General features: G+C 43.0%; 1 long non-coding RNA gene across 1 annotated transcript in view; it reads left to right on the top strand.

Moving 5' to 3' along the window:
- LOC105861886 (uncharacterized) overlaps positions 1 to 18,234 on the top strand; it is a 147,776-nt gene extending 129,542 nt beyond the window's left edge. The window contains exon 4 of the long non-coding RNA XR_012920487.1: positions 18,058 to 18,234. This is a non-coding gene — a long non-coding RNA (uncharacterized LOC105861886). The remainder of the gene's footprint in view (positions 1 to 18,057) is intronic.
- The last annotated feature ends 4,367 nt before the right edge of the window (positions 18,235 to 22,601 follow it).

Here is a 22,601-nt window from a genome sequence, read left to right as displayed (position 1 = left end):
TGGTGGTGGCGCCCTGTCCCTGCTGCTGCGCCGAGATCTTTAACACTCTGGTGGTGTCCCTGTGTGGGAAGTCCTTTCCCGTCTCAGTGTCACCTCCTCCACGAAGACTTCCCCGGGTCCCCCAGTCAGGAGCCTTTGCCACCTGGCCTCTGCACCCTGCTGGCAGTCGTCATTTGAGCACAAACCCTCTGTTTCTTTCATTTTGTCCTGAGTGCACAGCGACTTACATTATTCCTTTGTCTTTCCTGTGCAGAGCATGGAGCAAGGCACAAAATAGGGGATCAACTGATGAATTGTAGATAGATAGGGACTGCAGGCGTGGGGGCCCCTTCGTGGTATTTGTGCCAAAATGTGTAAAACTCTTTATAGAACATCAAAGAACGACTCGAAAAAGGCAGTCTTTAGTATTACTGTCTGCCTTTCCCTGGTGCAGGGCTTCTGAAATCCAGCTGTGCATTTGAATCACCCAGGAGTATGTGAGAAACCGTTTCTGGGGCTCCACCCTAGACATTCTGCTGAGGAGGTGTGGGGTGAGGGCCTGCGGGTGCCGTGGCATTTTGCTGCACCCTGTCCTTGAGAGAGTTGAGGTTGCAGGAGCCCAGGGGAAAATGAGTATTGAAGGATCCTGTGCTCCTTCCTTTTGGAGACGGGGACAGGAGCACACTGTTGTCTGCCCTCCTTCCCCACCCCCCCACCCCCCGTGTGATGGCTTTCGTTACACTCAGTAGCTCAGGGCTGGGAAATTCTAATCACAAATGTATCCGCTTCATCCAGTAGCTTCCTGATTCCATGCAACCCTTATGGTTACGATCTGTGGTGATTATATTGGATGAATTGCTAATACCTTTTCTATCCTGGGTGCCACACGCGCCGTGGGGTTTGCGGGATTCCAGGCTGCACCAGGCTGTCCCAGCTCTTGGCAACCCCCAAGCTTTAGGCTCTGAAAAAGTTGCTGCTCCTACGCGGGAGCTGCGCCTCAGTGGGGGCCTCTGGAGGAACTTGGAGGAACTGCAGGGACCCGCGGTTGCTCAAAGTGACAGCATACTGGCCACTGTGTGTTCTTGCCAGGGGAGATGACAAGAAGACAAGCCCCTCAGGTTTTCCTGTGGCCTTCCTCAAACCCATCGCTGGAGCCTCCAGGGAAAACGGACAACTTTAATAGTAACACACACGTAGGAAGATACGGTAAAAAGCCAGCTTGCCAGAGTAGAAAGTCACTGCTTTCCTGGACCCCGTGCAACTTGTAGGGGCCATAAACTCTAAGGCTGCAGCGGCCGGGCAGGTAATGTGAGTTGACTTTCAGGGGCAATGGGGACCATGGCAAGCTGGAGAGTGTCTAAGAGGATTTATATAATCATTGTCTAAGGAAATATGGTGTTGGCAAAACCAAACAAACATGCTGTGGATTTGTCTTATGGTCAGCAGTTTGTGATGCCCGTGGCACCTGCGAGCCACTCCTACAACTGTGCGCAGGGCCCGTGGCTGCCTTTCCCTTGCGCCCCACACCCCTGCTGGGGTCGGTTGGTAGCCAAGACTCCGCTTTCCTCCCTCGGAGAGGAGCAACGGTTGCGCGTCAGCGGGTGGTTACCAGCACCCCCGGGCATTAGGACTGAGCTGATCTTGCTGTCACAGATTCAGGAAAGGCACAAGACTCAGTTTTGTCCTTTGAGGAGCTTAAAATGGAGCTGTAGAGACAGACACACAGACTAGCTGCAGACAAGTGGGAGAGGACTGAGGCACGCCGATGATGAGACGTGCTCACGCTGGCTCAGAGGAGGGAGGCCAGAGGGTGCTGGGGGCGGCGAGGTCTTCAGCGGTGGGCTCCGACTGCCCTGCAGGGAGGCAAGATTTGGGTGGATGGGAATAGCTGGGATTTATTGGGCTGCGTATTGGAGCTGACTAATGACACCCTCACAACACCAAAATGAATGATTCTGTTTCTCTTTTCACTTTACAATTGGGACACACAAGTCTTTAAAAGGTTCAGTCACTATAGCTAGTCCTCAGTGCCAGGGACTATCCGTATATTCACCTATTTAACCTGATGAAGTGGGTTTTATTGTTATCATCCCATTTTACGGATGAGGAAACTGAGACACAGGGAGGTTAAGAACCTTGCTGATGTTACCCAGCTGGTAAGGGGAAGGTCGGGAACTAAATCCAGGTAGGGGAGCTCCAGGGTTCTTGTTCTTAACTCCCCATATTCCCTCCCTAATTTGTCTGATGTCACACAGGGGCCGAGCTAGGCTCAAACCCAGGTTGAGCTTATTCCAGACCCTTAAGCGGCAGCCCTAGGTACACGTCACCACCTCCAAGAGGAAGGACTCAGCTTGAGTGTGAGAAGGTGTCTTTTTAAGATAAGAGACTTAGTTTCAAATGTTTGTCCAAACCAAAGTAGGTTGCATTATTTCAGGATGGGGGAAAAAAAAAAAAAAAAAAACAAACCAAAGTAGGCAGATAGTGCAGCCAACGCCCAGGAAGAAATAAGAGCAGGCCACAGCCAGTGACACACGAAAAGGGAGGGCTGTCCAGTGCCCGGGAGAGCCGGGAGGTGGGTGGGAGCAGGTGGGCTGGGCGCGGGGCCTGCAGGATTTGGAGAAGCCAGAGTGAGGACAGTAGAATTGCACGTATGTTCCTTCTGAAAACAGGCATCGTTAGGTATGTTGGTTACGGACTTCTTTGGAGCATAGAGTATTAACAGAACCTTTGAGGCACAGTAAGGCCAACAGATCAGGACACCACTGCCATTAAAAGGTAGTTTGTTACTCACGGTTCCCAAGAGGAGAGGCTGGTCGTGTCCTGGGGACCACATAGGAAAGCAGCAAGAGGCAGAGGGAGAGGGAAGGACTCAGGGCCAGGCCCTGCTACGGCTTTCACAGCAAGGAACAGGGAGGCAGGGCAGCATGCTTGGGCTGGCTGGTTCGAATAGTGTCAGCAGGCTCTGGGGAGCAGGGCCGTTTCTAGTTGTCTGGTATCTGGCCTAGGGCGATTAGGGCAGCGGATGGGGTCTGAGAGTGTGAGCACCCACGGGAGGGGTAGTCAGGGTGAGGCCTCTGGACTAGTGGGTGTGTATTTGAAACGCATGCTCGCAGGCAGGCCCTCCAGGGTCACGAGGCCCTGACGGCAAAGCGTCTGAACAGGGAAAATAAAAGACAAGGTTAACACACCAGCTTTGGTCTGATTTCTCTCCAGGGTACAGTATTACTGCATTTAAAATTTATCTTTCCTGGACATTTGATTGCAAAGGCTGATGAGACTCCTCCCTCAGGTAATGATCGCTGGACTCAGCAAGGAGCTGGCCACGTGGCGAAGGAACAGGTGGCTTTGCTGAGCCCAGGCCCAGCTGCCACCCTGTGCACACAGCCCTCCTGGTGTCTGCAGTGCCAGTGGCTGGAGCCTGGGTCAAGGGCAAGTGGTCAGTCTCTTGTGCAGGACAATCCCTGAGCGATAGCTCCAGACCTAGGCAGGTGCCATGCACAAGGGAGGTTTGTATATTTATTGGACTAAATTCCCAGCAGATGGCAGTAAAGCACTGTGATCTAACAAGGTCTGTCTATTAGGATGATGTTTCTGACAAACAGAAATAAAGTGCCTCTAAAAGGGGCTGCCGTTGGTGGCCCAGGGGTCTGGGTCTCTCAGGCCACCTGAGAGGGTTTCTGACGCTGCGTCAGGGTTTCTGACGCTGCTGGGCTGGCAGGCACACCTGTCTCCCAGGACTGGACGGCTTCTCCCCTGAGCTTCACCAGGAAGCTGCTTGTGTTCTGTGGGCGCCTTCCATTCCACTCTGCTCCGGGAGCCCGGGGACACAGGAGAGAGTAGTGAGGTCCCTGAAGGTCACAGGGGGAAACCACACAAGTCAAGGGGGTGGCGTTTGCATTTTGGGGTCCTGGCAAAGGGGTAAAGCAGGGCTCTGGGGCCCTGGGTGGGGAGGTGGGTACAGCCATTTATGCTCAAAGAGCGGTGGCTTGCGTAGGCCACGTGCATAGCAGATGCGGGACCATCCTCTTCCAGGACAGGACCAGGGCACTGAAGGATTCGGTCCAACTACTTGGTCACAGAATGAAAGGTGAAGCAAGGGGTGTGCAGCTTTGGACCTGTGCTATTTTCTGTGTGTGTGGTGGAGGGGGTCGCTGGAGCAGGCGGGAGGTGCTGGAGCCAGGCTGGAGTGCTCTCCTCCCTGCTGTGCCAGTCCTTGTGCTGCCGCCAGTCCTTACTCCAACATCTGGCCCTCAGCCCTCCCTGGGGCTTTGGGAAAAGTCTTGAAACAGCATTGCAGAAGAAAGTGAGACCCACGGGTGTGGGTGAGAGAGTGGTCCCAAGTCACAAAAAGGGGTTTGAACTGCCCTGAATGAGACATTGAGAGAGGTCTGTTTTATGTCCTTTGAAGGAGGAGGAAAGAGGAGCAGCAAGACGGTGACACCCCGAGTTCCCAGGGAGTATGGGAGCTGTCAGGAGAGGGGCCCCGGGGAGGGCGTCATTGAAAGGGAGCAGAGCTGTCTGGTGCACGATTTGCAGGGTGCAGGCCTGGGACACCTCCCTTCTGGTCGTTAGTGGTTTTACTGCACTCGCTAGAATTTTGCGTTTTGTGCTGTGTGTGTGTGTGTGTGTGTGTGTGTGAGAGAGAGAGAGAGAGAGAGAGAGAGAGAGAGAGAGAGAGAGAGAGAGAGAGAGAGAGAGAGAGAAGGGAGGGACAGAGATAACAGAAAAGGCCTAGTTCACGTCTGGACAGGCCTCTGGGCGCAGAGCAGTGCACAGGCCGTTTCCATGGAAGCCCCTCAGGATTCTGCACAGTCCTGGTGAAGGCCCGCAACTTCGCACACTGTGGAATTAGGGGCTTTAGTCACTTTAATCTTCATGCCAAGAGTTTGAGTAGCTCCTATAGTCATCTGAGCCACATAGCCATCCCTGTGCCTGGGAGAAAGGTTTTGGAAGATTCTTGATCAGCAGAGGAGTATGTGTACACAGAATGCTCTGGAGCCAAGTGAACATTAAAGATTGTCTGCCCCCCAAACTTGTCCTATCAGAAAAATTTATTTTCTCATTGTATCTTCAGCCACAACTATGCTGTGAAGAAGCATTCAACAAATACATTCAGTTATTTAACAGATGTATCTTTTAAGAACTGAATTTCAAATAGCTTTATGTTTGTTCATTCATTCACTAATGGATTCAACATATATTTTTTATCAGCTTGATATGTGCCAAGAACTGTCCTCGGCCCTGGGGAGCCGTGGAGAAGGTAGTTGCCTTCGAGGAGATTTCAGGATGCGGGATGGGATTGATCAGAGTAACAAGAATATAGCAACTCAGGGTCGCATTTTTAGAAGCTACTTTTAATTTGTTTGACAAACTAATTTGCTTGACAGACTGTGGCAGGAAGATCCCTGGGTAGAAATTACTCTATGCTGGAGAAGATGCAGACTTCCTTTCCAGCAGCTGATGTGCTTATAGAGTTTTTGTTGAGAGCAGGAAGGGAGGCACTGGGGTCAGGGTGGACCTGACCCACAGTAATCTTTGGAGAAGAGTGTTGGGGTGGGTGGGCCTCACCCACTCTGCTTTTCCATTACCGAGATTGTGTGCATTCTTAGTCTCATGCTGGCTTTGTAAAGGGATTGCAAAATTGTTCTTAAAACCGAAGGATAAAATTGCATTGGAGAGCTCTCATTTTAGTGTCCTGGTGGGTTGTAAGTAAACACATTCTTGGAAGCTGAGTGTTGAAACCCTGTTGTTTCGGGCCAGGAGGACGAGGCAGCTGCAAAACCAGCTTCGGGGGCGCCAGCTGTCTGCAGTCTGCCAGGAGGTGCTGTCTTGGGTGCTGATGGCAGAGCTGGGGGAATTCACACATCCCAGCAGAGTAAGGGCTCTGCACATGCTTTGCAAAGGAGCAGAAAAGGATTTGATACTCAGTGCTAGACGTGCCCCCCCTTTTTCTTCCAGTGATATATGCTTTTTCTAATTTTAAAAGTTAAGTGCAATTAACCCTTTTTAGCACATAGTTCTGAGAATTTTGAAAAAAGTATATAGTTGTATAACTATAATCAGGATATGGAATATGGAATACTTCTGCAACCCTCAAAGTCCACCCATGTCCCAGCTCTTGACAAATACTGATATAGTCGATGTCCCTAGAGTTTTATCTTTGCAAAAATTATACAGTATGCAACTTTTTTGCTTTGACTTTGTTCACTTAGCATAATGCATTTGATATTTATCCATGTTGTTACTTGTTGTGTGGATCAGTAGTTTTTTTTAATGGCTATGTAGTAGTATTCCATGGTATGTTTGTAGCATGTTTTTTTAAAATCTATTAACCAGTTGAGGGACCTTTGGGTTGTTTTCAGTTTTTGGTGGATGTGGAAAAGTTGCAATCAATATTCATGTGCAAGTTTTTGTGTGAACATAGGTTTTCATTTTATTTGGGTAAACACCTGGAAGTGGGATTTCTGGTTTGTATACGTTTAACTTTATAAGAAACTGCCAAACTTTATTCTAATGTACATATTAATAGTTTTGCATTCCCACTGGCTGGGAGTAGGAGTTCCAGTTGTTCTGCATCCTAGTCAACACTTGGTATTGTCAACAATAACAATTAGCCATTATAATATGTGTGTAGTGGTATCTCGTTGTTTTAATTTATACTTCCCTAATAATGAATGATATTAAGCATCTTTTTTTGTGCTTATTTGTCACTAGTATGTCTTCGGTGAAGTGTCTGTTTAAATCTTTCACCCATTTTTGGCTGGTTTGTTTTCTTATTCAGTTTTGAGAGTTTTATACATATCCTGGGCACAAGTCCTTTGTTAGATATTAATAGATGCTTTGCAGGTATTTTCTCCAAGTTTTTGACTTTTTTTTCTTAAAGTGTCTTTCAAGGCATAGAAGTTCTTAATTTTGACGAAGACCAATTTATCAACCTTTTCTTTTATGAGTTGCACTTTTGGTGTCATGCCTCAGAATTCTTTGCCTAACCTCAGATCATGAAGATTTTATCCTATATTTTATTTTAAAAGTTTTATAGTTTATGTTTATATTTAAAATCTATTTTAAATTAATTTTTAAGTAGGATGTGGGGTTCAGGTCAAGGTTCATTTGCATATGCATGTCTAATTGTTCCATCTTTATTTGTATCTTTTCTTTCTCCAATGAATTGTCTTTGCACCGTTGTCAAAAATCAATCTTACCAAAATTGTATGGATCTTTTTCTGAACTATCTGTTATGTATCATTGATGTAAGTGCCTATTCTTCACCAATACTACACTGTCTTGATTACTGTAGCATTATAATAGGTCTTAAAACTGGGGAATTTGAGCCTCAAAACTTTCTTTTTTTTTTTTCTGTAAAATCAACTTGTCTGTAGTATGAAATATCAGGCTTGAATTTTGATAGGAATTGCATTAAATGCATAAGTAATTTGGGAAGAGCTGACATCTTTACTACATTGAGTCTTCCAATCCATGAATATCATATATCTTTTCATTTATTTAGGTCCTCTTTATTTCATTAGTGTTTTGTAGTTTTAGGTATACAGATCTTGTAAAGTTTTGTTAAATATATTCTTAGGTATTTCATTTTCTTGGAGTTATTGTATATGGTATTATTTTTATATTACATTTATATTTATATTATAGACATACAATTAATTTTTTTATGTTGACCTTATATCCTGTGACCTTGCCAAACTCACTTATAACTCTTGTTTATAACCCTTAGGTCCTACCTATTTTTTTTTTTTTTTAGATTCCTTAGAATTTTCTATGTGAATATTTATGTTGCATGTGAATATGGATAGTTTTATTTCTTCTTTTTTTTATTTTTTTATTTTTTCATCTGTTTTATTTATTTATTTATTATTATTATTTTTTTATTTCGGCATATTATGGGAGTACAGATTTTAAGGTTTCAATAAATGCCCATTTCTTTTAAAATCTGTATTCCTCCTGTCCCTCTTGTCTCAATGTACTGGCTTGGACTTCTAGTACAATTTTGAATAAGAATGAAGAGATTGTAAATTCTTGTCTTGTTTCCAAATTTGGATGAGACATTCAGTCTTTCACCATTTTGTATGATGTTTGCTATAGCGTTTTTGTAGATGCCCTTTATTAGGCTGAGGAGGAATTCTACTGTATTCCTAGTGAGTTCAGAGTCTTTGTGATGAATAAATATTAAATTTTGTCAAATGCATTTTCTGCATTAATTTATATGACTGTGAGGTTTTCCTTTTTTAGACTGTTGATATGGTGTATTACATTGATTTGATTGATTTTTGAATATTGAACCACACTTGCATTCCTGGAATAAACCCCACTTAGTCATGGTGTATTATTCTTTTTGTATTATATATTGCTGGATTCAGCTTGCTAACATTTTGTTGTAGATTTTTGCTTCTGTATTTACAAGGGATATTGGTCTGTTATTTTCCTTTCTTGCTCTGTCTTTGGTTTTGTGATTAGGCTAAACCTAGACTCTTAAAATGAATCAAACTCTATTTTGGAAGAAATTGATGTTATTTCTTCTTTAAACATTTAGTAGACTTTTCAGTGAAACCATCTGGCCTGCTGATTTCTTTATTAAAAGGTTTCAAGGTATACTTTCTTTAATAGCTATAGGACTACTCAGGTTACCTATTTCATTTGTATGAATTTAATAGTTTCAGTTTTCAAAAAATTGATCCATTTCCGTGGTGAAATTTATGTGCATAGAGCTGTTTATGGTATTGCTTTATAAGATTTTTAATTTCTGTGGGATCTGTAGTCATACTCCCTTTTTCAATCCTTACCCTGGTAATTTGTATCTTTTTTCTCTTTTTCTGTATCACTAGAGATTTATCCAGTTTTTAATCTTTTCAAACAATTAGCTCTTACTTTTATGGATTTTTATCTACCATTTTCCTGTTTTTCCTTTCATTAATTTCTGCCCTTATCTTTATTATTTCTTTCCTTCACTTGTTTTGGGTTTATTTGTTCTTTTTCTAGTTTTTTAAAGTGGAGACTTAGATTATTGATTTGAGACATTTCTTTCATTTTTTATATAAGCATATCATACTCTAAATTTCCCTTACGTGTTGCTTTAACTGCATCCAACAAAGTTGAAAATGAAGATCTGAATTTTCATTTAGTTAAAAATATTTTCTAATTTACTTTACAACTTCCTTTTTAACCGATGGACTGTTCAGAAGTATGTTCAATTTACAAATGCTTGAATATTTTTACAGTTATCTGTTTCTAGTTTAATTCCATTATTGCCAGATATTATTGTCAGATTGGCAATCTATGTATGATTATAATTCTTTAAAATTGGTTAAAATTTGTTTTATGGCCCTGAATATAGTATGTATTGATGTACTTGAGAAAGAATATATTTTCTGTTACTATTGGATGAAGTATTCTATTTATATCAATTAGATACAACTGGTTGATGCTGTTGTTTAGTTCTTCTGTATATTTAATGACTATCTATGTACTAGTTGCAATTATTATTGAGAAAGGAATGTTGAAGATTCTATATAGGACAGGTGCTAGGGTGGTACCCAATGATCCCTGCCTCCTGGTGTTCACACTCTTGTATAATCCTTCTCCTTGAATATGAGTGGGACCTATGATTTGTTTCTAACCAACAGGATATGGCAAAGATTATAGATGCTACTTCCATGATTATGTTTCATTTATACAAGTATCCATCTTCCTAGCGGATACCCTCTAGAGATTCTTTTGCTGGCCTTGAAGGAGTCAATAGCCATGTTGCAAGGCCCATTTGGCCAGAAACTGAAGGCCCTTCTGGGAGTTGGGGGAAGCCTCCAGCTGACGCCTAGCAAGAATGCAAGGCTGCCAGACTTAGAGCCATAAGGACATCAATTCTGCCAATAACCTGAGGAAGTTTAGTAGCAGAGGTTTCCCTAGTCAAGCTTCTCAATGAGACCTCGCCCTGGCTAGCACCTTGATTGCAGCCTCGTAAGACGCTAAGCAGAGGACCCAGCTGAGCCATGCCCTGAACCAACCCGTACAAGCTGTGAGATGATTAATGTGCATTGTTTTAAGTCTCTGAGTTTGTGATAATTTGTTACATAGCAATAATAACCAATACAGACTTTAACTATAATTATGGATTTATCTGTTTCTTTTTTTTTTAGTTCTGTCAGTTTTTGCTTCATGTATTTTGAAGCTCTGTTGTTAGGTGCTTGTTCATCTAGGATTCTTACTTATGTCTTGGTGAACGAATAAATGATGAACCCATTTATCATTATATAATGTGCCTCTTAATCTATGATAATTTTTGTTGCGCTGAAGTATGTTTTGATATTATTATAGCCTCTCCAACTTTCTATTAGTGCTTGCATGACATATCTGTTTCCATTTTTTTCCTGTTAACTTACTTATATCATTATACTTGATGTCAGTTTCTTATAGACAACACACAGTGTGGTCATTTAAAACAAAATTCATTCTGATAATTTCTTTTAGGTGATATGTTTGGGTCAGGGATCAGCAAACTATGGCCTGTGGGCTAAATCTGGCCATGCCTGTGTGCTTATGTATTATTTATGGCTGCTTTTGCACCACAGTGGCAGAGTAGAGTAGTTGCAACAGAAGCCATATGGTCTGAAAAGCAAAAAATATTTACGGTCTAGCCCTTTACAGAAAAAGTTTGCTGATTAAACCATTTATATTTAATGTAATTATTGATATGTTTAGATTTAGGTCTAACATTTTATTATTTTTCCGTATGTTTCCTCTATTTTTTGTTCCTCTGTTTGCCCTTTCCTACCTTCTTTTGGGTTACTAGAATATTTTTAATATTCCAGTTTGTCTATTATGTTTTTTGACTATCTACATGTACATACATAGCAATATAAATAAATGAATTTTAGTGCTTGCTGTATGAATTACAATGTATTAATACATCAGTAATTCTGATTACATTGATTACTTAGTATAAATATTTTATTAATTCAAGTGAAATGTATTAATGTTATCCCCATATAAACCCTTTTACCTTCCATTTGTGTTGTAATTGTGTTATGCATGGTATCTACTTACATTGAAAACCTCATCAGAAAATGCTATAATTTTTTCTTTCAACTCTCAAACATATTTAAAAGAACTTAAGAGAGAAGAATATTCTACTACATTTACTCAGATATTTACCATTTCTCTTGATTTTCTTTTATTCCTGGTATTCCAAGTTTACCTCTGCTACCATTTCCCTTCCATCTGGAGAACTTCCTTCAGCAATTCTGTTAGAGAAGATCTGTTGGCCACTCATTCTCTTAGTTTTCCTTTGTCTTAGTTCATCCAGGCTGCTATAACAAAACTCCTGAACTCCTCTATTATAAATAATAGAAATTTATTTCCCATAGGTCTGGAAGTTGGCAAGTCCAAGATCAAGGTGCTGGTACACTTGGTGTCTGGTGAGGGCCACTGTGTGCTCCTAAGATGGCGCCTTCTTGCTGCGCCCTCTGCAGGGGACGAATGCTGTGTCTTCAGGGATAGAAGATGATGACAGAAAGGGGGAGGGAGCTCTCTGAAGCCTCTTTTACAAGGATGCTAATCCCATCCATGAGGGTGGAGCCCTCATGGCCCAATCACTGCGCAAGAGCCCCACCTCTTAATATATCACTTTGGGGGTTAAGTTCCAAGATGTGAATTTTAGGGGGATGCATACATTCAAACAATAGCACCCTTCGTCTGAGTATATATTTATTCAGCTTCATTCCTAAAGGATGTTTTTACCAAGTGAAGAATTCTAGCTTGACAATTCTTTTAGTTTAGCAGCTTAAAAGTGATTTTCCATTCCTCTAGCCTTCATGGATTTTGATGAGAAATCTGAAGTCATTCAGCTATTTGTTCTCCTATAGCTACTATATCAGTTTTTTCTAGCTGTTGTCACATTTTTTTTTTTTTTTTTGCTCTTTAGTTTTCAGAAGTCTGATTACATGCCTGCTCATGGATTTGTTTGGGTTTGCTGACCTTTTTGAATCTGTAGGTTTATGTCCTTTGCCAAATTTAGAAAGCTTTCAGCCATTATTTCTTTTTTCTCCCAGAACCACACACTTTTTCCTTCTGTAACTTTGCTGACATTATTGTTTGACTTTTTGGTTGTCCCACAAGTTTTTGTTGTCCCGCAGGTCTCTTAGACTCTGTTCTTTTTTTTGTTGCCCCTAATCTTTTATTGTCCCTCTCTGTTGTTCACATTGGCGAATTTCTATTTACCTTTCTTCAAGGTCACTGATTTTTTCTATTTTGTTTTTGAGCCTTATCCAGTGAGTTTTTCATTTTGGTTATTATATTTTTCTGATATAAAATTTTCATTTGATTCTTTTTTATATCTTTGATTTATTTTCTGAGGCTTTCTGCCTTTTCATTTCAGGGGTGTTAACCATTACTTCTTGGAACATTTTTCTAATAGCTGTTCTATAATCTGTGTCAGATAATTCCAGCATCTGTGTCATCTGGTGTTGGCATCTGTCTTTTTCAACACAAATTGAGATTTTCCTGGTTCTCTGAGTGCTGAGTAATTTTGGACTATACCCTGAATGTTTTGAATATTATGTAATGAAACTCTAGGTCTTATTTAAATCCTGTGAAGAATATTGACATTTTTATTTTAGTAGGCCAACAACCTGGTTGGGTTTAGGCTGCAAGTGCTGACCAGGCCTCTGTGGAGTATAGTTTCAATTTCGGGTCCATTTTAAAAGCCTCTGTAGTGCTATTCATACTTGTTCCACACGTGTGCCTGCCAGTTGTCAGTTTGGGATGCAGGTGGTGATCTGTCTTTTAGTGCAGTTTTCAAGTCTTTGTTTTGCTATTTAAGATCAGATCCTGGCATGCGCAGCTTGAGGATGTGCCATTTTTGAGTGTTTCCCTCTCTGTGATCTCTCTGGTGTACTCTGGTTCCCTGGGCTTCTCCTTTGTGGTCCTCTGGCCAGACAGCTGTGGCTTTAGCTACCCTGACCCTGGGGCTGAGAAGTGGGAAAACACTGGGATTAAAAAAACAAGGGGGTGGGGCAAAGGCAATATATTAATCTAAACATCTATATCCCTGTAATATGCTGAAATAAAAAAAACAAGAAAGAAAAAGAAAAAAAAAATCCAAAAGCAAAACAAGGGGAATTTTCCCCACCCTATTGGATTCACAGCTTCTCTGAACAGAGGGATGAGTTCCCCTATTTGAGGGTTTTAGGTGGCCGTGGGGCCTTGGTGCCAACTTCTGTCACTGCCTCCGCTACTGTGAGATTCTCTGGCAGCAGCAGCTGGAATATGTGAGAGTAGAGAATTAAAAAAGTAAAAAAAAAAAGATGGGTGACTTCTCTTACTCTTTCTGAGCATTAAGAGGACCCTTTTCAGTTCTTTAAGCCAGAACTACAGGGCTTTCCCTGGTGCTCTTTCTGTGGTGTCCTGACACCCACCTCTGGATTTTGGGCTGCCTTGAGTACAGGCCAGGACAACTGGAGGAAAAGTAGGAAGCTTACGCCAATTCAGCAGTACTTTGAATTCTGGTATTCCTTAATTCACCTGCTCCTATTTACTTTTTGCAGTCCTCAAATAACTGCTACTGGCACTCTGTTCAGGTTTTATAACTTCATTCAATGGGAGAGACATGCCATAGTGTGTTTACTCCATCTTGCTCTGAACTGGAATGGGAGCTGTTGGTTTCTGTCACATTTATTGTACCATTTCAGATGTAGGTGACATAAAAGGATGAGGAAAGCTTTCTGTTATGACATGAAGAGACCCATGACATATTAATAAATTAAACAAAGTGGGTCACAGGGCACCTTATGTGGCATAATATATTCTCATTTATATATAATTGATATATTCACATACAGAAAATTTGGGTGTTCAGTTAGTTAGTTTACTGCTGCAAGTAACAAGATACCTAATCAAAAGTGTCTTGAATATTAAGAAAAGTTTATTAGGACAGGAAGTCAGAGCATGGTTGGTTCCAGGGCTGGATAATTTGCCAGGTTAAGAATGTCAGAGCTCTTAGATGCCTGTTCAGCAATTCCTTTGACCTTCGTTAAAGGCTAGAAGGTCGCTGTAGCCCCTCTGGGCTCACTTTCCTCATATGGCGGTGTCCAAAGTCAGGAAAAACTATCTCTTCTTGTGTTTCTCTTTTATTAAGAAGGGAAAATTTTTCTTAAGGGCCCCTAGCAGACTTCTCTTATGTAAATTAATGAGGATTGTATCACATGCCCAAGTCTTTAGCACCAGAAATTACCAGGGTGTATGAAACTAGTTTATGTTTGTCCTTTGGGGCTGGGAAGGGACCACTGAAATCATTTGGTCTCCCATTGCCCAAACAAAATCAAATTTATCCTCATAAGAAAAAAGGGAGGAGAATGAAAGAAGACACAAGTTTATGGAAAAATAGCTTACGTTCATGCATTAGAAGACATAATATTGCTAAAATATTCATACAACCCAAAACAATCTAGAGATTCAATGACATCCTTATCAAAATCTCAGTGGCATTTTTTACAGAAATAGAAAAAAAATCCTAAAATTCATATGAAACAAAAAGAACACTGAATAGCCAAAACAATGTTGAGAAGGGACAAAGCTAGAAACCTCACAGTTCCTGATTTCAAAACATACTATAAAGCTATAGTAATCAAACAATATGGTACTGGCATAAAGCCAGACATATAAACCAGTGGAACAGAGTAGAGAGCCTGGAAGTAAACCTACACCTATACAGTCAATTGATCTTTGATGAGGGTGCCAAGAAGATACAAAGAGGAAAGGACAGTCTCTTTAACAAACGGTGTTGGAAAAACTGGATCCATAGGCCAAAAAATGAAATTGGACCTTTTTCTTACACTATACACAAAAATCAACTCAAAATGGATTATGGACTTAAATGTAAAATCTGAAACTGTAAAAATTCTAGAAGAAAACATAGGGGAAAATCTTCTTGACATTGGTCTTGACAATGATTTCTTGGTTATGACACCAAAATCACCAAAGGAAAAACACACAAGTGGGACTGCATCAAACTAAAAAGCTTATGCACAGCAAAGAAAATAATCAGAATGAAAAGCAGTCTATAGAATGGGAGAAAATATTTGCAAACTATGCATCTGAGAAGATGTTAATATCCCAAATATACAGGAAATTCCAACAACTCAATAGCAAAGAAAAAAAGTTGATTAAAAAATGAGCAAAAGACTTGAATAGACATTTCTCCAAAGAAGACATACAAATGACCAACAAGCATATGAAAAGATGCTCAACATCTCTAATCATTAGGGAAATGCAAATCAAAGCCACAATGAGACATCACCTCATACCCATTGAGATGACTATTATTAAAAAAAAGATAACAAATGTTGGGGAGATGTTCTATTGGTTGGGTATGTAAAATGGTACAGCTGCTATGGAAACCAGTATGGAGGTTCCTCAAAAAAATTAAAAATAGAACTACTATATGATCCAGTAATCCTATTTCTGGGTATTTATCCAAACGAATTGAAATCAGGATCTTAAAGAGATACTTATACTCCGATATCCATCGCAACATTATTCACAGTAGCCAAGAAACAGAAACAACTTAAATGTCCATTGATGAATGAATGGATAAAGAAAATGTGGTATACAATAGAATATTATTCAGTCATGAAAAAGAAAGAAATTCTGTCATATGCTACATGGATGAACCTTGACGACATTGTGCTCAGTGAAAGAAGCCAGTAATAGAAGGATAAATAGAGCATGAGTTGACCTATATGAGGTATCTAGAGTAGTCAAAGTCATCAAAGCAGAAAGTAGAATCGTGGCTGTCAGGGGCTGGCAGGAAAGGGAGCTGCTGTTCATTGGGTGTAAAGTTTGCGTGACACAAGATGAATAAATTCTAGAGACATACTATATGACATTGTGCTTATAGTTAATGATACTGTAATGTACACTTAAAAATTTGTCAAGAGGGTAGAGCTCATGTTGACTATTTTTTACTCCAATAAAAACAGAGATAGAGAGAACAGAGGTGAATGGTTTGGGTGGGCGGCTGGCACAGTCTTCTGTGGGCGTGTGTGCCAGTTCCGACCTACTAACAGTGTTTATGTTTTGGGTGCGGGGTTTTGAGGAAACATTCACTTTTTTAGTGTTGGCATTTTCTACTTGATCCCATATAATGCCAAGAAAATAAGTGGTTCCTTTTTGAGAAAAGATGAAAAAGGATTCGGGTTTTATTTACTTTTCCATGGAGCCTGCCTTGGCCCTCTGGCTCCTCCGGCCATCGCTTCTCTGAAGACTCGAAGTGCGCAAGGGCAGTGCCATGCAATTTACTATTTCAGCCCACTCCTTGTTTTGTTTCCTGCCACGGCCTGTGTATTATTTATCTTCTACCCCTAACTGGGTTGTAAGCTCTTCAGTGTCACATACATTTCTTCAACATCTCCAGGGCATCCAGGGCTGAAAACGTGGGTGGAGCACAGTAAATACCCATCGAGTGATTTACAGTGGCCTGTTTCTGCGCAGCCGGGGAAAGGGGCTAATGCATGGCCATTTGCGATCAATCCATTTCTGAAAAAATGCTGCCACTTTTCTGCTTGGATTCCTGATGATAAGACACAACTCAAATAACTGAAATTTTTCCAGGAAGACCTAAGTGATAGGAAGCAAATAATTACTTAATCAAAAGTTCCATTTATGCCATTCCACAGTGTTGCTGTTGAGCAAGCCTGCATCTTATGAGAATTTTGCATGTTAATGGACCATGCATGTATTTTGGTTATCAAATAATTCCAATTTAGATTCAAAAATTCCTTCTTGGTAATATTCAAGGATTTGAATATACAGGGTATATATTTAAATATGCCTTAGTTACCCAAAGAATCCTCTCTAAATTTTCTGATAACATGGCTTAAAGAAAAAAAAAATGACTCAAATGTATATTGTGTAGTTAAGTATATTTACTTACATGATGCTTTTTACCTCTCCAAATCTTTTTTTTTTTTTTTTTTTTTTTGAGACAGAGTCTCACTCTGTTGCCCAGGCTAGAGTGAGTGCCGTGGCGTCAGCCTAGCTCACGGCAACCTCAAACTCCTGGGCTCAAGCGATGCTTCTGCCTCAGCCTCCTGAGTAGCTGGGACTACAGGCACGCACCACCATGCCCAGCTAATTTTTTATATATATACTTTTAGTTGTCCGGCTAATTTGTTTCTATTTTTCTTTTTTTTTTTTTTTAGTAGAAACGGGGTCTTGCTCTTGCTCAGGATGGTCTGGAACTCCTGAGCTCAAATGATCTACCTGCCTCAGCCTCCCAGAGTGCTAGGATTACAGGCATGAGCCACCACACCCGGCCCCCAAATCTTTTCATCTATATCACTGAATGCTCCAAGTGAATAGACTTTTGACACCACGAGTCCAATCCTTTTAAATAGGTAGGGAAACTGAGGCCCAAAGAAGGAAAGTGCCTTTCCAGGAGCCACAGTAAATTATTGGCAGTCCTGGACTGGAATCTAGGAGGAATGACTCTTAGCTTTACCACTTTGCCAGGCTTCTTTGATAATCCTGCTTTCTTGAAGGGTTATTATTATTTTGACTGTTAAGTAGAGTTGTTAGGGCACATCAGTTAATTAAGCAAGATGTAGAACGATAGAATCAACATGTATGTATTTCGCTGAGAATGAGGATCCTGTATGCTTTCTGGAAGAGATGTTAGACAAAGAGTTTGTGGTAGGACCTTGAGTTCGAGACACCAGAGGGACATCCCAGGAGGGTAAGGTGTGGTGAGAATGGATGGACAAAACGTGAGAGAAAAATATCGCCACCACGACAAATGTGCTACATCAACCAGCTGATGGAGGTGGGCGCTTTCCCTGTACCATCTAGATAAGATTGGCCCTATTTTCTGTCTCGTGTCACGTGGGAAATCAAATGCCTTCATCAAGGTTTTTGTGAACTCCTGTTTATGCTTGTTTTTTGTTACCTCTGGCTAGGTTTCTGTCTTTGCCAAATTATCGTTTTATGCTGTGCTTTTTTGAAACTGCTTCATTATTTTGCCCTGACATTGACCCGAACATGAGAAACAGATCTGTCTGTTTTATTCCCTTCCAGGCAAGGAAACTCTCCAAGGCTGTGAGGTCATGTCAAGTTGGCTTCTGCTGGTCACATGTAAGACAACCTGACCATCAATAAGACGAAGAACTGCGCCATGTCGAATACAGTCAATGTGTCTAAATAAGGAGTTCATAATGATAATGATAATAATAGTAATAAACCTCATTCATAACCTTTAGGTTCTATGCATTATTTTGAAAGGTGGTGAATAAAAGGAAAGTAATTTTTCTATCCTGCCCTTATCATACTAACTGTTCTTCAGAGTAACCAAATAATTGACAAAAGGAAGTTTCTCTTTATGGAAGCTAATAGATACAGAAGAAACAATATTATTAGAATTACACTATTTTGCAATCCCTAATGATATAATGGATGTGGGCAATGATCATCAATAGTACTGACATCATAAAATGGGACCGAGTTGGGCATTATATGTCTCCTGATGGAAATTTCCAACACCACTTATGAAGGAGTCTTGCCAAAAGAAATCAAACAACTGGAAGAGTTGATAGGATTCCAATTTCATTTCTTTTGGCAAGGCTCCTTCATAAGTGGTGTTGAGTACTTCCACCAAGAAGGATTTGTTTCAAAGTAGTCCAGGGAGGAAAACAATGGGTGGGCATAGAGACGAAGCTAGATTGGCCATGCGTTGGTAATTGTTGAAGCTGGGTCATGGGTACATCGGGCTTTGCCATGCTATTTTCCCTCATGTATAGTTGAAAACTCCCATAATTAATAAATTAGGAAATTATCCTAACAGCATAAGCAAAAGAAAGCAATCATGTACATGAAGCAGCTCTGTGAAGTGGACTTATATATTTTTTTTTTTTTGAGACAGAGTCTTGCTCTGTCACCCAAGCTAGAGTGCAGTGGCATCAGCCTAGCTCACAACCTCAAACTCCTGGGCTCAAATGATCCTCCTGCCTCAGCCTCCCCAGTAGCTGGGACTACAAGTGTGCACTACCACACCCCTGCTAATTTTTTCTATTTTTAGTAGAGATGGGGTCTCACTCTTACTCAAGCTGTCTCGAACTCCTGACCTCAAGCGATCCTCCCACCTCAGCCTCCCAGAGTGCTGGGATTACAGTCATGAGCCACCTCGCCCAGACAGAAGTGGACTTTTATTGAAAACTCAGAGATAATAGGGAGGTTGCACCAAGATTCATGTATGATTAATACTGAATATTAGCCTTATTTTTCCTTTAAAAAAAGCTCCTCAGCCTTTGCAATTACTCAAAATGCAGCTGTCTGTTATGTTTGTTCTCCCCTGTGCCTACCACCACTTTCCATCTCTAGCAAGGCTAGAAAAACTCCCATTGTATTAGATAGAGCTATTCAGCAGTCCCTAACTAGGAACTCAACTCTGGGCCTTCCTTTGCAAGTCCTGTGGTCCACTGATGTGCTGTGCAACAGGCGCTTTCTCCAGATTTCACAGCTCTCCCTTGTATTTGACAAGGTAAAGATGAAGCTGCTATAACAAAGTAAGCCACAATGCAATATCTCAAAAGCAGAGAAGCACATTTCTCTTTCCTGTAATGAGTCCAGCTCCACGCCATGAAATCATTCGAGGACCCAAGTTCCCTCTGTCTGGTGGTCCCACACCCCTGGCCTGGAGAACCGTCAGTGGGAGAGTGTGGAAGGGTCCACGCTAGTGCCCACAGGACCAGCTTCGGGAGTTACACGCATTGCCACTACTCACATCCCACCCACAAGAACCTAGTTGCATGGCTTCACGAGCCACACAGAGCTTGGGATGCAGCCTGGTCAGCATCCTCTGCCCAGCTACGGCTCTGCATCCACGGCAGAAGGGGAGAAGGGCTTCTGGAGTGCATCTCTCTGCTCTCGGTCTCTGCAAGGGGAACAGCGATTTTGTGCCCACTGATAGTATAGCCAGGACGTGGGATGCACGGCTGGTGGGCTGTGATCAATTGTACCTTTAACTTTGTCCCTCGACCCCTTTCAAGGTCACTCAGTGAAGGTAATCTTGCTCTGCCTCTGCGTAAAACCCTGTCTTGCTCACATTTTCTCTGTCCACTCTGTGGTAATAGAACGTAGTTATAGAGTTTAAGCCTCGGTTCTGTAATCAGAATGTCCAGTCTGAGATATGAACTCAATTTGGGGACATGTATTCGCCTCTCTTTCAGCTTGGCCCAGCTTTTGGGGACATGAGTGGCTTTCTCTTAGTTTCTGCCCCCTTGCGGGATGGTGCAGGTGCTGGAGGAGGGAGGGAGCGTCCACCTCACTGCCGCTGGCTCTGCTGGGAGCTGGCTTCCTGCCCCCTGGGCCTGACGGGCATTTGGGAGGCTCTTCAGAGCTTCCTGCGAGTTCCTTGACTGCAGTTCCCCTGAGCAGGCCCGTGCTTCTCCAGGCTGGGCAGCCCCTTGTGAGACCTCCGGCAGCTGGGAGAACGCAGTCTCTTGGCACAGAGATCTCTCTGGCCTTCTAGGCAGCCCTGCTGACCCTCGGACATCCTGGAGCCGACGTTCTCTCTCACGGGCCCACATCTGGTCCTCAGGGAACACTGATGCACCCCTTGCTCGGCGCTCTTCTCCTGGACCTCCGGCTTCCTGATTTCCCAGCTGGAGTCGGAGCCTGGCCCTCCCACCCTCCAGCTGGAGGGGCCACCTTCCCAGGGCTCTGTGAAGCCCTTGGGCTGGCGGTGCGATTCACAGCACAGCCTGTTCCAGAGATAAAATTCCTTTTGTACCCATGGAGAGGGTGAGAGAGTTCTAAGTGTGGGCCAGCTTCCTGAGCCCACCTGTCTAAAATCTGCCTCGGTGATCTGTCTCACTGACACTGTGGGGGTGGGACTCTGCTGTGTGGTGCTCAGCTGAAATGGAAGCTGGAAGAGCCCCGCCCTGTCACCCTGTTGTATAGCTGAGTCACGCTGTCTGCAAAAGCTGCCATGGTGGGTGTGGGTTTTAAATAATAATTTGTCTCTCCCCTCTGCAGTTGGACTCCCCCTGCCCTGGCCAGGGAAGGCAAAGGCAGTGGGGAAGCCAGCACGGATGTCCTGTCCTCCTGCCCCCTGCCCCCTCCCTGTCCATGCCCAGGAAAGAAGGAAGCACTGGTGGGACCATCTCTTTGAAAAGGATTTTTGTCCCCAGATTTCTGTGGTGAGGCTCTTCTGAGGAAGTAACGTCTTCATATTGTGTGACCTGTGAGTGCTTCTCAGCAAAACAAACCCTTTGGACTCTGCCCACTTTGCTGCCACATAAATTACAAATATTAGGTCAATGGGATGGTGGCAATGGGGGGGGACAAGGCTGTGTTAGATCAAATTAATGCACACCTTGGATTACTGTGTTCCCACCTTCACATGCCCTTTCAAGGCTGTGAGTTCAAAAGGAGGGTTTATGGGGCAGTGGGCAGGGGCTGAGTCCCACTGCAGCCACCTGGAGAGGGTGGCCCACCTTTGTGCCAATTTGTCCTTGAGCCTCAGAGCCCCTAAAGCTAGAGGAATCCATTCAGCACATCCCGCCCTCATGCCTGCTGCGTGCTTGTTATGGAAGACGACAGTTCGGGGATGAAGACGCCAGCCGCTGTCTGGCAGGAGGGCGGAGCCGAGCCTAGAGCCCCATGCCCACTCTGCAGACCCGGCTGGACTCTCTCAGTGGCTGCTGCGTGGCCAGGACGTTCATCCACTCCCCTCGCCTGGGGGCTCCTCCCCAGCCGCCTCCGGGATTCACGTGGCCGCCTCTCCTGCCCTCCCACTGCCCTTGCAGCTTGGGGGCCAGGGCTTCCCTCCTCAGAGTCCAGTCCTTGGCTCTCGTCACGTGTGAGGGTCCCTGGACTGATGACACGGGCGGGCTGCTGACTGTGCACGCGTGGGGACAGCCAGGGAAAGGGAGGCTTGCCCGAGCCCAGAGCCTGGTGTGCTGGCAACCTGCGAGTCACTCTTCGGAGGGAAGTGGCAGGAGAAGCCCACCCGTGTTGTCGCTGCGTCAGGCTCCTGGGCACCAAACCACGCAGAGCTGTGGTTTGACTCAGGAACAAACTGTTTTTCTCCTGTCATTCCAACGCTGTGGAAACAGCCAAGAATGAATTCAGTCTACTTCCCCTAGGTGCAGAGTGGGCCTTTCCCTGACGTACTCCACGTAAGCCAGTAGCGACTAGAAGGCACGAAGTGAACCAAACGGTCAGCAGGGCGGCGGCCCGAGACCTGCTCTGCTGGCTGCAAGGCCCACGTTCCTCCCACGTCCGTGCTGCTGGCCTATTATTGATGTTTGTGAGTCGTTGCTTACAGCTAAGCTTTTTCAATTTATTTATTTATTTTTTTGTGGTAAAAAACAGCATAAAATTGACCATCTTAACCATTTAAAGTGTACAGCAGTGTCAATTGTATGCACATTATTTTTGTATGACAGACCTCTAGAACTTTTCCATCCTGCAAAACTGAACTCTACACCCACTGAACAACTTCCATTTTCACCTCCCCTCAGCCCCTGGCACCCACCATTCCTTTTTCTATTTCTAACAATGCGACTACTTTAGATACCTCATGTAAGTGAAATCATGCAGTTGATTTTTGTGAGGGGCTT

This window comes from Microcebus murinus, chromosome 8 (assembly GCF_040939455.1).
Source record: "Microcebus murinus isolate Inina chromosome 8, M.murinus_Inina_mat1.0, whole genome shotgun sequence".
Lineage (NCBI taxonomy): Eukaryota > Metazoa > Chordata > Mammalia > Primates > Cheirogaleidae > Microcebus > Microcebus murinus.
The sequence above is the reverse complement of the archived record's forward strand: the minus strand, read 5'-3'. Positions and strand labels throughout refer to the sequence as shown.